The 15,144-nt window shown below is 44.6% G+C and overlaps 2 protein-coding genes across 8 annotated transcripts in view; one reads left to right on the forward strand and one right to left on the reverse strand.

Annotated features, from left to right (window-relative positions):
- The window catches only part of LOC126930917 (protein BRAWNIN), a 732,366-nt gene that overhangs the window by 236,675 nt on the left and 480,547 nt on the right, over positions 1 to 15,144 (reverse strand). The window contains exon 1 of one of the 7 annotated variants that reach the window (XM_050748512.1): positions 1,206 to 1,209. The exons of the other annotated variants lie outside the window; for them this stretch is intronic. The gene's annotated coding sequence lies outside the window, so the exon portion shown is untranslated. Of the gene's footprint in view, positions 1 to 1,205; positions 1,210 to 15,144 lie in introns of those variants that run through there. 7 annotated transcript variants of the gene reach the window in all.
- TXNRD1 (thioredoxin reductase 1) overlaps positions 1 to 15,144 on the forward strand; it is a 182,394-nt gene that overhangs the window by 6,692 nt on the left and 160,558 nt on the right. The gene's annotated exons all lie outside the window — the stretch shown is intronic.

A 15,144-nucleotide genomic window follows, 5' to 3' on the forward strand; every position in this document is an offset into this window, starting at 1 on the left:
TCTGCTGCTATGGTTTCCAGCACCAAGGAGACTTGTTGGAAGAGATGAAGGAAGAAAAGAAGAAATTGAAAATGAAAAAAAAAAAAAAATGAAGTCTATGCCACCCTACCCCAACTTCTTATTTTCTTCTGCTTCTCTCTTCCATTGACTAGTTACTTTGAAAGGCCTTTTATGGGGAACATCTGTTGTGCTTGTCTACCTGACAGTCCTTCCCTTTTCTGGAAACAGCACTCTTTCCTATGGGAAAAATAGCCCCATGTAGTTTGAGTGGGTTTGATTATATCCAACCTGCCATAGACCCAGACTGCCCCTACCAAAGAACCCCGTGCCCTTGAATGTAATAAATGATTCAGGACTGGGCACATGACCTGAATAAGGCCATTTAAAATCCTCCTTAGATTTTCTTGCCGGGGGGATTTGGGAAGATATTCTCCTTCCCTTGAAGATGCTTAACTAGTAAGTTTGGGTTGCTAGCGATGGTTATAATCCCTAGTAGAGAAAACCTGCTTAAGAGAAAGGGAATGTGATTTGACAACATCATTTGAGCTCCTAGATCAAGCTGTGCCTGAAGGCAGCTGACTTTCCTTTATGTGAGCTAATAAATTCTCTTTTCATTTATTCTAGTTAGTTTCTGTCAGTTGTACCTCAGAGTCTCCAGCTACTATACTTTTTTTTTTTTTTTGAGATGGAGTCTTGCGCTGTCACCCAAGCTGGAGTGCAGTGGTGCCATCTTGGCTCACTGCAACCTCCACCTCCTGGGTTCAGGAGATTCTCCTGCCTCAGCCTCCCAAAGTGCTGGGATTACAGATGTGAGCCACCATGCCTGGCCTATACTTTTAAAACAAAAATACTTCATTATGATCTCCACTTTACTCAGATAGGGTGTGGATTAGATATAAAAATGTGTTAGGTCATTCTTGCATTGCTATAAATACATGAGACTGGGCAATTTATAAGAAAAGAGGTTTAATTGACTCAGAGTTCCTCAGGCTGTACAGGAAGAGTAGGGGCATCTGCTTCTCAGGATGCCCTAAGGAGCTTTTACTCAAGATAGAAGGTAAAGTGGGAGCAGGCATGTCCCATGGCAAAAGCAGGAGCAAGGGGTGGGGAGGTGCCGCACACTTTTAAACCACCAGATCACGTGTGAACTCAAGAGAGGCCACTCATCACCAAGGGGATGGCCGAAGCCTTTCATGAGGGATCTGCCCCCATGTTCCAAATACCTCCCCCCAGGCCCACCTTCAACATTGAGGATTACCTTTCGACAAGAGATTTGGTTGGGGACAAATATCCAAACTATATCAGTTAGTGAACCAGAGCTCATTTTCTGGGTACTAAAGCCAGGAGAAAATCCATTTTTTTTCCTCCAGTGATTTAAATGAACCATTGAGTTCATTCTCATTAGTGCTCAGAAGAACCTGAAATAGAATACTTCCTCCTAGACCCTCTGTCAAAGCCCATCTCAAGCACAAAAGTAGTTCCATGGCTACTGAATAGAAATAATACGGAACTCGAGAAAGGCCTCACACATTTTGGGGGGCCACTTTGTGCTTAAGAAGATGAAAAGAGAGAAGCCCAAAAAATGATAGGACATTAAGATCTCTCTACATACAGGAGTTCTAACAACTTTTTTTTTTTTTTAAGAGGGGAATTCCTCTATTTAGAAGTTCTTAGGGCAAAGCAAAATTAGAGGCCATTTTTGGAAAGGGAAATTGTAAAAGAGGCAGACTTGACAAGAACAAACAAGTACAAAAAAGCCTGCTTTTAAATCATCATTGGAAGTTTTAAAAAGTTGATGATCCCCTGGGGTGATGTAGAGAGAGGAGCGTGGGTAAAATATCTGCAAAAATAAAGTCAGCTGGATCCTCTCACTTCAGAACAATTTCTCTAAAGATCCACGAGAAGCTGTCCTTAAACGGGGGTGTCCGGGAGGCCTGAAGAAAGATGAGCTGTATGTGGCTGTCTCGTTGGCCTTCCTTTCTTTTGCCCTATGGCTCCTTGAGATCACTGCCAAGTCTGGGTAAATAAAACATGCATTCCTTCTTTCATTTACTTATGCATTTGAGACACAGTTACTGAGCAGCTATCCAGGGTTAGACATTGAAGGGCACAAGTGAAGCTAGATTGCAAGATACCTGCCTCACCTCTCTACTCTTCACCATTGCTAGGCTGGACCATTCAACAAATATTCCCAATAATGCGTATTTTGTGCTAAGCCCTGTATTAGGCACTGGGATACCATTGAACCAGTCATCCCCGCCCTGCAGCAATGGCGGCAGTTAGACAGGGTTTGATTCTTAAAGAAGACTCATAGGACCCAAAATGACAATGTTGCAGGAAAGGATACAATCGCACAACAGCATAAAGTAAGGCGATGTATAGGAAGTAGCCAAAGACTGCATCACGGCAAAGGATCTGGAGAGGCCAGATGCAGGCTCCAAAGCTACTCCTTCTGCAAAGCTGAATGGATGCACTTTCTCTTTTAGATCAGGAATCACTATCGTGTGCACTGAACACCTTGCAACCAGGGTGTCTGAAAGGGAGGACAGGCTGAGTTTCTTATCCCCTGTTGGTTACATAGGCGTATTCTTGCTATGTAACTGCCCCAGTGGCAGAGCCCCCCAGGGGTCTCACTGAGACCAAGTGCAAATTACCAATCTCACAGTTATCATTAAAGTCTCACAATTTTCAGCAAACTGTCCTGAAAGTTGCCTTGAATCCATGATTACAAAGTAGCATTATTAGTCAGAAGGTTTCATGTCTTGAGCAGGGATCATTGCTGGGCAGGTACATGTTACACTTCAGTGGCTCATCTCAGGCCAATTCCAGGCCTACAGGAGTTAATTCTGGAACCCCTCCAAACCGTTCTCCACACTGCATCCACCAACGATGAAAACAACACAACTCAATCAGATGATGTCACTCCTCTGCTTAAAAATCTTCAATGGCTCCTCATTCCCTCTGGATTAAATCTGTATTCCTGGATGCAATGTGCAAAGCCAATTAGCATCTGTCCCCTGACTCCCTTTACAAATTTAGTTTCTTCCCAACACAGGCTCTTCAGTGTAGTCTGCACTGAGAAGCAATCCTTCCCAACACTTTCCACACTTTTGAAGTGCCCTTGGCTTTCATTTCATTGCCTGGCCAACTCCCACTCAGCGTGGGTATCACCTCAGGAAGTCCTCCCTGGTACCCAGGCTACTGTAGGTCTACTTTAGTACTTTATGATCACTCTTTTTTTTTTTTAGAGGAAGTCCTGCTCTTGTTGCGCAGGCTGGAGCGCAATGGCACGATCTCGGCTCACTGCAACCTCTGCCTCCCGGGTTCAAGTGATTCTCCTGCCTCAGCCTCCCAAGTCCTTGGGATTACAGGCGCCTGTCACCATGCCTAGCTAATTTTTGTATTTTTAGTAGAGACGGGGTTTCACCATGTTGGCCAGGCTGGTCTCAAACTCCTGACCTCAGGTGATCGCTTGCCTCGGCCTCCCAAAGTGCTGGGATTATAGGCGTGAGCCACCGCTCCCAGCTGATCACTCTTGTCTATAATTGTTTTACTTATCCACCCTCTCCATACATTAGTGGCTTGTTGAGGACAGGATATGTATCTGTAGGGTCCTCCAGCATCTCCCTACCCCCTTTCTTTCTCAGCCTGACTGAGAGTGCCTTTGGCCTCTCTGTGACCCAGCCAGCTGCATGTTTTCCCTGTGGGCTTGAACCCAAGCCAAGGCCTTGAACATTCCCAGGCACTGATGAAGTTGCCTAGTTTGTTTTAGGTTGTTGCTCAAGACACTGACCTGAGCCAAATTCTTTAAACCCTCATGTAAACTCCACACTCTGACCCCATTGTGGTGGACACACCTAGGTAGAACATTGCTTTCTCTCTTGACCACTGGAGGATACATGGCAGCCCACTCTGTAAGTCTGTCCGGCTAATAAACACTTTGGACTCATCGTGCTGGTGTTTAGTGCTTCTTTCTTTAGAATCCCAGCCAGCCCCATCTCAAGACCATTTGGGGCTCTCTCTTGTGGGAACTTCCCTGCCACTGCTTTGGGGGCAACTCCAGCCACAAGTTTGGTTGGAGGGAACAATATCTTTTATTTCTGATTCCTAGTTATCTGTCACAGTTCCCTGCAGACATAAGCTGTTCAATAAGTAAATGGATCTAGTGAATTGCTTTCTAGCGAAATGTATGCAGGTAGATGCCATGCAGTCAAAGGTAGCATGAACACCGGCTAGCTGCTCAGAGCATGTCCTCCTGAGGCCCAGCTGCACTCTCCACTGCAAATTCTATGAGATATATCTATATCTTTACAATGATTTTCCCACCCGTCCCCCCATTAAGCCACTTCAAATAGATTCCTGTTGTTTGCAACTGGAAATGTCCTAAGCAAAACATTACCTCACAGGCTTATTGAATTGGACCATTGAATTGATTTGTGCATCTCACTGTAAATTTTATCTAAACACACACACACACACACACAGAAGAAAAATTACCCCATGGGGTTGCCAGGAGGGAGACATGAGATAATGCTTGCACAATGCTGTGTTAGTCAGGAATATTTTGGAAACAAGTGACCTGAACACAAAACACAAACTGGGTTAAGTTAAAAATGGAATGCACAGGCTCACAGAACTGGAAAACCTAGAGGTAGGTCTGTGTGTTTGTTCTCTATTTCTGCATACCAAATTGCCGTAGCATCAATTTAGCAGCCCACACCACAACCCATGTATAGTCTCACAGTTCAAGACTGAAATCATGGGGTCAGCTGGGCTGAGTTCTCATCTGGAGGCTCTGTGGATAATCTGCTTCCAACCCCATTCTTCTTGTTGGCAGCATTCAGTTGCTTGCAGTTGTGGGATTGAAGTCCCATTTCCTCCCCAGCTCTGCTGCTCTCAGCTCCTAGAGGTTACCCGTGGTTCCTTCCCATGTCCCTGCCACAGGCAGTTCACAGCATGGATATTTGTTTTCTTCCAGATCAATTAGAATGTCTCTCTGAGTTTCTCTTCTCAGCTCAGATGATGAGGTCACCCAGATCATCTCTCGATCCTACCCACAACTGATTTTAGGCCTTCATAATGAAACTGGAGAGTTTCCTTGACCCCTTTGCAGGACTTGCAACAGGGGTGGCTAGTTTACTCAGCTGTCACGCTCAACCCCTTATGGAAGGGAGCACATGAGCGGATGGGTACGGGAACCAGAGCAAAAGAATGCCAGAACCTCCAGCCGCTTCTCTCCTATGGGAGCAGGCCCTGCGTGAGCCCTGTGGCAGCATCCCTAGAGTGTTACAATGTTCTTTTAGCTCTGCTGTCCCAGTCAGGGGGGTACCTGTGACACCCCTGAGCCCCAGAGGGCATGTTACCAGCTCAGCCTTTTGTCTCATTGTGTGGGGTGGCTGCCCTCTGCCAGTGAGGACAAAAGGCCAGTGTGACAGCCTTTTTGGGATCTTGCACCCAGTGCATCCCAAATTCTTGTCTGATGCCCAAGAGGAATGAGGTCACACAGACTTGAAGGATGGCAAATGCAGAGATTTTACTGAGCAGTGGAAGTAGCTCTCAGCAGGATGGGGAGCTGGGAAGGGGATGGAGTGGGAAGCTGGTCTTCCCCAATGGCGGAACTCCTCTCCACCGTCCCGCCTGAACTCCTCTCCATCATCCCAGCCAAACTTCTCTCCAACCAGAGTCTCCAATGTCCAGCTTCTGCTTCTCCTCTCCACATTCAGACGCTTCTGTCTTCTGTCCTTCTCTGCCATGCTGCACTGCTCCTCTGCCAGTGGAGCTTGGGGTTTTTATGGGCACATGATGGGGGCTTGTGGGGGGCAACATTTGGGCAGGAAAACAGGGATGTGAAGTTCTCATTTAGGGCCACGGGTCCAGGCTTGAGGGTGGAACCCTCACCAGGGACCCCACCCTTTTCTACCCAGTATTTCCCTGCCTCCTGTTCATACCAATAGCATCAGTAAAATCTCTCCACAGCAGCACTTAGAGTTTTAGTGTTTGAATAACTGCTAGAAGGTGTGTGTAAACCAGGAACTGAGAATCTTGAGAGGGCCATCTTAGAATTCTTCCCACCACAGGCTGACTTCAGGCATGGCTGGATCCAGGGGCCCAGAATTGGTCAGGGAGGGGCATTATTCCAGCAGCTTCATCTTGCCTACTTGGGTGCACTTGAGGCACAGTGCTTATTCTCTCAGCAACCCTGTTAGAAAGGCATCATCTTTCCTGATTACCATTATGGGATTGATTGTGGGCCAACTTGAGCTGATGCCCATCTTTGAACTACACTGTAGTCAGAGGGTGCAAATGCTCTGGTTGACCAGGTCTGAGATATGTGCCCTTTCTTAAACCCAGAGACTTGTATTGGTTTGGCATAAACCATATAGACCAGTAGTTTTCAATGGGAAGGGGGGTGATTTTGAACGTTAGGAGACATTTGGCAATATCTAGAGTAATTCTTAGTTGTCATAAAACTGGGGGATGGGGATGTTACCAGCGTTTCATGGGTAGAGGCCAGGGGTGCTGCGCGGTGGCTCAAGCCTGTAATCCCAGCAACTTTGGGAGGCTTTATCCTACAAAGCACACGACAGTCCCCCACAACAAAAAATTGCCTGATCCCAAATGTTAATATTGTCAAGTCTGTAAAACCCTGATGCAGATGAAGAAAGGAGGTACTTAAGGAAAATTAGAGTGCTGTTATCAGAAGGAGACCTGAATGTTGGCAAAACACACAGATCCCACTGCAAGTGTTTTACCTGGCATAGAATCAGTTTTCTAGAGTTTTAATATTTCTTCTTTCTGTTCTTGTTCTGATTTGTTTTCCCTCCCTACTCCTGCCTCCAACCTTTTTACACACATCCTTTAGAAATAAACCTTCTTCCACCTGGTCTGCGAAGATTAGTTCTCACAGTCTCTCCCTTTCCTAAAGCCCGCTAGGAGTTCCATGTCCTCTGTGATGCCTGAAACACAGAGGGGTGGCTTCTTCTTCCTGACTCCAGGCCACACTCACCTGCCAGTGCAGTCACCAAACACATCTCTAGTGTAAGGCCCATAATGGTAAACAAAAGGTGATTCTCTTGTATTTGCAAACTTTTTCAGACCTACACACCCACACATTCATATATGCACTTTCTTTGCTCATATTTCTCCCAAGATATCAACAATAATGCCAAATCTATATAACAGTTGATTTTCTGTTTCCTTTCTCCTATCTCTGTCTCCTTTCACCGTAACTTTACCCTGGATACATTTTTCTAAAGTTTTGTCCTATTTTTAAATAGGTAATGCATTCGTATGGTTCAAAATTTAAAAGGTTCAAAAGGATATATGCAGCAAAATCACTTCCACCTCTATTTCCAGCTCCCTAAAAACCTCACTGGAGGCAGCTAATGTTACTAATTTGTTTATAAATCCTTCCAGAGATATTACTGTACTTATAAGCAAGTGCATATATAAATCCTTATTCTCTTTTCTTCTTTTTTATTTTAAACAAATGGTAGTATGCTATTCACACAGCTATGTAAGTTGTTCTGGTTTATTTTATTTAAAAATTATTTTGGAGATTGTGCATACTGGTGCGTAAGAGCTTGCTCATTCCTTTTACAGAGGCTCAGCATCCATTTTATGGATATGCCATAATTTATCTAATGAGTCCTCTCTCACTGGACTTTTAGATTATTTCCAATCTTCTGTTGTTATAAAAAACAAAAGAAAAAAATACTTTCACTGGGTATGGTGATGCCCACCTGTAGTCCCAGCTACTTGGGAGGTTAAGGCAGGAGGATCACTTGAACCTAGGAGTTCGAGGCTGCAATGAGTTATGATCATGCCACTGCACTCTAGCCTGGGAGTCTGGAGGCTGGTCTCATGGCAGAATGAGACCTCATCTCTAAAAAAAAAGAAAGAAAAGAAAGGAAAAAGAGGCCAGGTGCGGTGGCTCATGCCTGTAATCCCAGCACTTTGGGAGGCTGAAGCGGGCCGATCACCTGAGGCCAGGAGTTCAAGAGCAGCCTAGTCAACATGGTGAAACCTCATCTCTACTAAAAATACAAAAATTAGACAGGCATGGTGGCTCAGGCCTGTGATTCCAGCTACTTGGGAGGCAGAGGCAGGAGAATCGCTTGAACTCGGGAGGCGGAGGTTGCAGTGAGCCAAGACTGCACCACTGCCCTCCAGCCTGGGCGACAAGAGCGAGACTCCGTTTCAAAAAAAAAACAAAAGAAAAGAAAAAAAAAGGAAATGACCAAATTGACATAGATAGAAAGAATGAATCTATTAATCTGGTTTCAGACAATTTGAAGATAGAGCCACTACCCCCCCGCCTCTGTCACCTAGGCTGGAGTTCAGTAGGTTGATCACAGCTCACTGCAGCCTCAACCTACTGGGCTCAAGCAATCCTCCCTCCCCTGCCTCCTGAGTAGCTACCACTGCAGGTGTGTGCCATCAGACCCAGCTACCTTTTTTGATTTTTTTTTTTTCTGTAGAGACAAGGTCTCACTATGTTGCCCATGCTGGTCTGGAACCCTTGGCCTCAAGCAATCCTCCCACTTCAGCCTCCTAAAGCACTGGGACTGCAGGCGTGAGCCACCATGCTTGGCCAGAGCTACTCTCTTATACAGGAAGTAAATTCGAAAGGAGTTTTTACATTTTGTCTTGTCTCTTATTGCGAATTGAAAGGCATTAACCTCTGATAAAGAAATTTGGGCCACTGAAAGTAGATTAGAAAGCGAGACTGAGGAATTTTCAGTGTTCTGGTGTGCCCTTAAATGATACCAGTTCCACTGAAAGTAAAGGCCCACCACAAAGAAATTGATGATTCTGGGAACTTTCTTGCTACATTTAATTTTAAAACACTGCACTCAACAATTACCTATAAACTCTTTTACAGCGTTTTTTATATTCCTTATATTTCCACAAATGTTTAGAAAAACAATGTAGAATAAGTAGAGACGGGACTGTTCCCTTGACCATGACCCCCTTCATGGGCGGGAACTGGAGTGGCTCATTTCACTTAGCCTGTGGCTGGCCACTCCTCACAAGAGAGAATGTGCAAGCAAGCGAGTGCGGGAACATGAGGGAATTAATGCTGGAACCGGCGTTAGCTCCTTTCTGGCGGGAGCAGGCTCTGTGCCGGCCCTGCAGCAGCATCCGAGCTCTTGCCCTCTTGGCACCTGGGTTCTTGTCCGGCATCCAGGAAGAATCAGGTCACACAAATGTATTGAAGGGTAGTGTATGCGGAGGATTTTACTGGGCGATGGATGTGGCTGTCAGTGGAATGGGGAGTTGGAAAGGGGGTGGTGCAGGAAAGAGGTGATATTTCCCTGAAGCTGCACTGTCTGAAGTTAGCAGGGTCTATCCGCAATATCCAGGGCTCAGCCACTTGTATCCCTGACGCTCAGTCACTTGTCTGCTCGCCACTTACATTGCTTTGCCAGCTGAAGTCTTTTTATGGGCACAAGATAGGGGGAGTGGCAGGCCAAAAAAATCAATATTTGGGTGGAAAAACAGGGTCAGCTGTTTTCACTTAGGGCCGCAGTTCCAGGCCTGAGAGTGAGGTTTAGCCAGGAGCCCAGCCATTTTGTATCAGTAAGATCTAATAATTTCATATAATGAAGCAGAATGGTGAAACATTATCATAGAAAAAAGAGTAGACTCACCTTCAATTTCACAAACGTGTGGTTCAGATGTCACCTTCTCATTGAGGACTGCTCTAATGATCTAGTTAAAATTTTACTCTTTTATCACACCCAATCTTATCACTCCCAAATCCCCATTAGCAATCTCAAACCCCCTTTTTGTTCCATCTTTGTTCAAATCTTTTTGTTTTATTCCAGCCTTCAACTGATTGGATGAGGCCTACTCACGTTTTGGAGGTCAATCTACTTTACACAAAATTCACAAATTTAAATGTTAATCTCATCTAAAAACACCTTCCATATTGATACATTAAATTAACTATTAAATCTCACTCAATTCATTTGTAGCTTTTACCACTGTCTAACTTACAATATATCTTACCTATTTATTACTACTTGTTTTATCTTTACTGTCTTCCTATGCTAGAATTTAAGTTTCATTTGAGCAGGGATTTTCTTTGTTTTGTTCACTGCTGTGTTCCCAGTACCCAGCAGGCTCTAAGTAATAGTTCTTGAATATTTTTCTTCAGGGACTTATTTGTTGTATCCTAAGTTAAAATGCCCAGCCCCAAAAAAAGTTTAGGGGAAATAAAGGCAAAAATTGTTTGTTTTCCTTTGAAATTTCTTTTTAAATAGATACTATACTCTGGTTCAAAATATAAAAATGGCTCAAAAATGCAAAAGTTACACAAGGATAGATGGAAAAAAAATAGAATATCCACCCTGTTTCCCCTACCACTCAAGTGTCCCCCTCCTTGGAAACAACCAATGTCATCAGTTTCTTTTGTAAATTTCCAGACAAATTTCATAGATATGCAAGCAAATATCAATATATTTTCCCTGTCTTTTTTTTTTTTTGAGATGGAGTTTTATCAGGGGAACCAGCCCCCAATATTTCAATGTAGGTTCTTTTCTATTTTCCCTAAGTGTCAGCCGGTCTGAGAAATAAAGAGATAGAGTACAAAGAGAGAAATTTTACAGCTGGGCCTCCAGGGGTGTCATCACATATTGGGAGGACTGTAATGGTGACCTCGAGCTGGAAAACCAGTGAGTTTTTATTAGGGATTTTGAAACAGGGGGGTGCGGTGTATGAACAGGGAGTAGGTCACAAGGATCACATGCTTCAAAGGGCCATAAAGATCACAAGGCAAGGGCAAAATTTGAATTACTGATGAGGGTCTGTGTCCTGCTGTGCATGCATTGTCTTGATTAACATCTTAACAGGAAACAGGGTTCGAGAGCAGACAACCAGTCTGACTAGAATTCACCAGGCTGGAATTTCCCAATCCTAGCAATCCTGAGGGTACTGCAGGAGACCAGGGCATATTTCAGTTCTTATCTCAACCACATAAGACAGACACTCCCAGAGCAGCCGTCTATAGACCTGCCCCCTGGAATGCATTCCTTTCCCAGGGTATTAATTTTTAATATTCCTTGCTGGGAAAAGAATTCAGCGATATTCTCTAACTCACATATCTGTCTATAGGCTCTCTGCAAGAAGAAAAATATGGCTGTATTCTGCCTGACCCAGCAGGCGGTCAGACCTTATGGTTATCTTCCCTCGTTCCCTGAAAATTGCTCTTATTCTGTTATTTTTGAGGATGCACTGATTTCATATTGTTCAAACACCCATGTTTTACAATCAGATTTCATATTGTTCAAACACACATTTTGCAAACAATTTGTACAGTTAATACAATCATCACAGGGTCCTGAGGCGACATACATCCTCAGCTTACGAAGATGACGGGATAAAGAGATTAAAGTAAGACAGGCGTAAGAAATTATAAAAGTATTAATTTTGGGAACTAATAAATGTCCATGAAATCTTCACAATTTATGTTTAGAGATTGCAGTAAAGATAGCCATAAGAAATTATAAAAGTATTAATTTTGGGAACTAATAAATGTCCAAGAAATCTTCACAATTTATATTCTTCTGCCACGGCTTCAGCCGGTCCCTCTGTTCAGGGTCCCTGACTTCCCGCAACAGAGTTTCACTCTTGTCACCCAGGCTGGAGTGCAATGGTACGATCTTGGCTCACTGCAACCTCCATCTCCTGAGTTCAAGCAATTCTCCTGCCTCAGGCTCCCAAGTAGCTGGGATTACAGGAACCCACCACCATACCTGGCTGATTTTTTTTATTTATTTTTTTTTTTAGTAGAGACAGGGTTTCACCATGTTAGCCAGGCTGGTCTCAAACCCCTGACCTCAGGTGATCTGCCTGCCTTGGCCTCCCAAAGTGCTGGGATTACAGGTGTGAACCACCATGCCCAGCCTCCCCTATCTTTTTTTACACAAATATTATACCATATTCATTAGTCCATACTGCAGTGCACGTGTCTTTTTTTTTTTTTTAAGACAGAGTCTTGCTCTGTCACCCAGGCTGGAATGCAGTGGTGCGATCCTGGCTCACTGCAACCTCTGCCTCCCGGATTCAAGCAGTTCTCCTGCCTCAGCCTCCCAAGGTGCTGGGATTACAGGCGTGCACCACCCAGCTAATTTTTGTGTTTTTAGTAGAGACGGGGTTTTCATCATGTTGGCCAGGCTGGTCTTGAACTCCTGACCTCAGGTGATCCGCCCACCTCGGCCTCCCAAAGCATTGGAATTACAGGCATGAGCCATTGTGCCCAGCCACATGTGGCTTTTTAAAAAAATTCAGCAATATGGGGTGATTAAAGAAGAAGTGAATGCTTTCAAGAATGTATTATTCAGTAACCTGATTATGTATGAACATTCAGTATGCACATGGGGACACATCAATAATCTTGTATTTATTTTGTTTCTTTTTGCCTTGTGGAAATGAAGTAACACACCACCCTGCCATTTCAGACTCCATTCTGTTGTGCCACAAAGGGGCGGGGATAAATTAGCCTACAGGATTTATAGGTGGTGGGTGGCATGCTAGGGTGGCATACTAAGCATTTCTAAAATTACAACCAATCTTCCAGATTGGTTTTGAATGCACATTCATACATAATGTTGTATTAGTCAGAGTTCTCCAGAGAAACAGAGCCAATAGGCTATGTAGATAAATAGATATAGAAAGAGATTTAAAGAATGTGTGAGGAATTGGCTTACATGATTATGGGGTCTGACAAGTCTAAAATTTGCAGTGTGAGTTGGCAGGTGGAGACCTAGGAGAGCTTTTGGCAGATGAAGTCCAAAGGCAGTCTAGGTCGGGGACAGTAGCTTACGCCTGTAATCCCAGCACTTTTGGAGGCTGGGGTGGGAGGTTTGCTTGAGCCCAGAAGTTGAAGACCAGCCTGAGTAACACAGGGAGACCCTGTCTCTACAAATAATTCAAAAGTTAGCCAGGTGTGGTGGTGCACACCTGTAGTCCCAGCTACTTGGGAGGCTGAGGTGAGAGGATCACTTAAACCTGGGGGATTGAGGCTGCAGTGAGCTATAATCATCCCACTGCACTCCAGCCTGGGCAACAGAGCAAGACCCTGTCTCACAAGATAAACACACAAACAAACAAAAAAGCAAAAGTAGTCTGCTGGAAAATCCCCTCTTGCTTAGGAGGCTTATCTTTTTGTTCTATTCAGGCCTTCAACCAACTGAGTGGGGCCCACCCACATTTTGGAGGGCAATCTGCTTTAGTCAAAATACACCAATTTAAACGTTGTTGTTGTGTTGTGTTGTTTTGTTTCTGTTTTTGTTTTTCTTTTCTTTTTTTTTTTTTTTTTTTTGAGATGGAGTCTCGCTCTGTCACCCGGGCTGGAGTGCAGTGGCCGGATCTCAGCTCACTGCAAGCTCCGCCTCCCAGGTTCACGCCATTCTCCTGCCTCAGCCTCCCAAGTAGCTGGGACTACAGGCGCCCGTCACCTCGCCCGGCTAGCTTTTTGTATTTTTTAGTAGAGACGGGGTTTCACCGTGTTAGCCAGGATGGTCTCGATCTCCTGACCTCGTGATCCGCCCGTCTCAGCCTCCCAAAGTGCTGGGATTACAGGCTTGAGCCACCGCGCCCGGCTTTGTTTTTATTTTCTGAGATGAAGTCTCACTGTGTCACCTAGGCTGGATTGCAATGGCACGATCTCGGCTCACTGCAACCTCTACCTCCTGGGTTCAAACGATTCTCCTGTCTCAGCCTCTTGAGTAGCTGGGATTACAGGTGTGTGTCACCACACCCAGCTAATTTTTTTGTATTTTTGTAGAGACAGGGTTTCACCATGTTGGCCAGGCTGGTCTCGAACTCCTGACCTCAAGTGATCCACCCACCTTGGCCTCCCAAAGTGCTGGGATTACAGGCATGAGCCACTGCGCCTGGTTTAAATGTTAATCTCATCTAAAAACACCCTCCATGTTGACACATTAAATTATCACAAATATGGATACAAAGTAATATATTTTTGAAGTGTTCTCTTTTATTAGAACTCACTTTTTTTTCTTTTTTTTTTGAGACAAAGTCTCACTCTGTTGCCCAAGCTGGAGTGCAGTAGCACAATCATGGCTCACTACAGCCTCACCCTCCCAGGCTCAGGTGATCCTCCCACCTCACCCTCCTGAGTAGCTGAGACTACAGATGCGTGCCACCATGCCTGGCTAATTTTTGTATGTTTTGTAGACATGGGGTTCCGCCGTGTTGCCCAGGCTGGTCTTGAATGCCTGGCCTCAAGCCATATACACACTTCAGCCTCCCCAAATGCTGGGATTACAGGTGTGAGCCACCATATCTAGCCTTGCCTCACTTTATATATCTTAGAAAGGAAGTATTTATTGAGACTTTTCTTTATTGCCATTCTTTTTTTTTTAAGTATTATTCTTATCGACATTGCCTGAGCAAAAATTTCACCAGTAGGAAAAACAAAAGACATATGATTCTGATCTGAAACTTGTCTTCTCCACTGTTCTTAAAGTTTGTGCCACAGAGCCACTTTATATTCTCATTTTATTTCAGTAAACACATCCTGAGCCTCTATAAAATTCTCTAGGGAGATATAAAGGCCCCTTTCTTCCAAAGGTTCATAATCCCTTTGAGGAGATGGACACATACTCAAGTGTTGCTGCTACAATACAGATGAGGGCTGGGCTCAGGGCTACAGCAGAGGCTCAGGAGAGGCTAGAGAAAATGTTGGAGGCCGGGCACCTTAGCTCACGCCTGTAATCCCAGCACTTTGGGAGACTGAGGCAGACAGATCACTTGAGGCCAGGAGTTTGAGACCAACCTGGCCAACATGGCAGAAACCCATCTGTACTAAAAATACAAAAATTAGCTGGGTTTGGTGGTGCACACCTATGATCCCAGCTACTTGGGAAGCTGAGGCACAGTATCTCTTGAACCTGGGAGGCGGAGGTCACAGTGAGCTGAGATTGCACCACTGCACTCCACCCTGGGCGACAGAGCGAGACTTTGTCTAAGTAAGTAAGTAAATAAATAAATGAATGAATGGTTAATAATAATATTATTATTATTTTGAGACAGAGTTTTGCTCTTGTTGCCCAGGCTAGAGTGCAATGGTGTGATCTCAGCTCACTGCAACCTCCAACTCCTAGGTTCAAGCAATTC

The sequence above is a fragment of the Macaca thibetana genome, chromosome 11, assembly GCF_024542745.1.
Source record: "Macaca thibetana thibetana isolate TM-01 chromosome 11, ASM2454274v1, whole genome shotgun sequence".
In the NCBI taxonomy this organism is placed as follows: Eukaryota; Metazoa; Chordata; class Mammalia; order Primates; family Cercopithecidae; genus Macaca; species Macaca thibetana.